Below are 2,328 nucleotides of genomic sequence, written 5' to 3'. Positions count from 1 at the left end.
AATTTCCTAATAAGAGTGACTTTTGCTACACCTATGGTGCCTCTCTCATTCATACCTGAGTTTATGTTAATGAGGTGACTCATGGTGGGTCTCTAGATAACTTCAGGATGGGATTGGTGACCAAGAAGACCAAGCATATGATTAGACAGTTGGAACTTTCAGCCCCACCCCCACCCCACCTCTAAGGAAGGGAGGGAAGCTGGAGATTGGGTTCAGTAATGTGACCAACAATTTAATCCATCATGTTACATAATGAAATGGTGAACATGTGGATGCTCCTGGAAGTTAAGGAAAGGGCATAGAAGCTCTATGCCACCTGCTCCCCAGACTTGTCATATTCATCTTTTTCATTTGGCTGTTCCTGAATTGTATCCTCCATAACAAAACTATAATCATAAGTGTAGCACTTTCCATGAGTTCTGTGAGTCATTCTAGTGAATTATTGAACCTGAAGGGAGGAGTGGTCATGGGAACTCCCAGATTTGTAGCTGGCCAGGCAGAAGGGCAGGTGGCTCGGGAACATCCAGGATTGTGGTTGGCATCCGAGGCAGGAGAAGCCTTATAGGACCGAGCCCCTTAACCTGCAGGATCTGGGCTAACTCTACTTAGTGTCAAAATTGAATTGAATTGAATTGAATTGAATTGAATTGAACTGAATTGAATTGAATTGAATTGAATTGAATTGTAGAACACCCAGTTGGTGTCAGAGAACTGTTGTCAGAATATAGTCATCATCTACCTATACAAAGGACAAAACAGTTCTCAAATATGCTTAAGGAAAATTGTATTAGGGCAGCCTGGGTGGCTCGGTGGTTTAAGCGCCCGCCTTTGGCCCAGGGCATGATCCTGGAGACCCGGGATCGAGTCCCATGTCGGGCTCCCTGCATGGAGCCTGCTTCTCCCTCTGCCTGTGTTCTGCCTCTCTCTCTCTCTCTCTCTCTCTCTCTCTCTCTCTCTATCATAAATAAATAAATAAATAAATAAATAAATAAATAATAAATTTTTTTAAAAAGGAAAATTGTATTAGTTAGGGTGATGCTAGCTGTTAAAAGAGAGAAACCCCATAATCTCAGTGATTGAATACAGTAGAAATCTATTTCTTGATCATATGAAGTCTGAGATGAATGTTCCTGACTGAGTAGGCTTCCACATGGTCACTCAAGGACCCAGACTACTTCCATCTTGGGTACACTACATTCCTCCTAGGCCTCAGAGTCCTCCACACTCATCCAACAAATAGAGAAAAAGCATAGGAAGTCATACATGAGAAGTGTCTGTGAGCCAGCCCCCAGGAAGTGGCACCCAAACATCCACTCACTTTACTTTGCCTAGAACTTGGACCATCTCTCACTACAAAGGATCTTGAGAAATGCACTGACACCTAGAAGAGGAAATGGATGTGATGAGCAAGCCAATGTCTACTTCTTTAGTAATAATTTCTTTATTCCTGAAAACAATAATCACATAATCTAGATTTGAACCTGATTAATCTCAGTGGCCAAGAAAGGCAACTATAATGAGGAAAATTCTTCATTGCCAAGTGCCATGCCAACATATTTCAAAATGGGTCAGAACTACAGTGTTTCAGTTCAGTGCAAGAAAGATTTCTTCCGTAAATGGAGTACAAAGATGACAAGACTTAGTCCTGCCCAGTAAGACCTTACCATCTAGTAGAGATGCTTATAGACCAATGAAACTTTCTCTTTTGTTTTTTTGACTTACAAAAGTTCTATTTACACATCTGAAAAATAAATGCTTCACAAATTCACGTCATCCTTTGTACATCTTCTCTGTATCATTCCAATTTTAATATATGTGCTGCCGAAGGAAGCACAGAAACTTTCCATTTAGCTTTCGTACATTAAAACAATGCAAAATCAATGCAGATGAAAAGTCTTTAGCAGGTAGGAGAAGAACAGTTAAAAAGTTGAAATGGTTCAATAAATACTATATCAACAGCACATTAAAAATGAGCATACTACTGTTGGGGATTTACCCCAAAGATACAGATGCAATGAAACGCCGGGACACCTGCACCCCGATGTTTATAGCAGCAATGGCCACGATAGCCAAACTGTGGAAGGAGCCTCGGTGTCCAACGAAAGATGAATGGATAAAGAAGATGTGATTTATGTATACAATGGAATGTTACTCAGCTATTAGAAATGACAAATACCCACCATTTGCTTCAACGTGGATGGAACTGGAGGGTATTATGCTGAGTGAAGTAAGTCAGTCGGAGAAGGACAAACATTATATGTTCTCATTCATTTGGGGAATATAAATAATAGTGAAAGGGAATATAAGGGAAGGGGGAAGAAATGTGTG

General features: G+C 40.6%; 1 pseudogene; it reads right to left on the bottom strand.

The window, feature by feature from the left end:
• Positions 1–1,744: 1,744 nt before the first annotated feature.
• On the bottom strand, positions 1,745–1,834 carry LOC119868634 (annotated as a pseudogene).
• Between the last annotated feature and the right edge of the window lie 494 nt (positions 1,835–2,328).

Source organism: Canis lupus, chromosome X, assembly GCF_011100685.1.
Source record: "Canis lupus familiaris isolate Mischka breed German Shepherd chromosome X, alternate assembly UU_Cfam_GSD_1.0, whole genome shotgun sequence".
Taxonomy (NCBI): Eukaryota; Metazoa; Chordata; class Mammalia; order Carnivora; family Canidae; genus Canis; species Canis lupus.
Note: the sequence above shows the minus strand (reverse complement) of the source record. Positions and strands in the feature narration are given on the sequence as shown.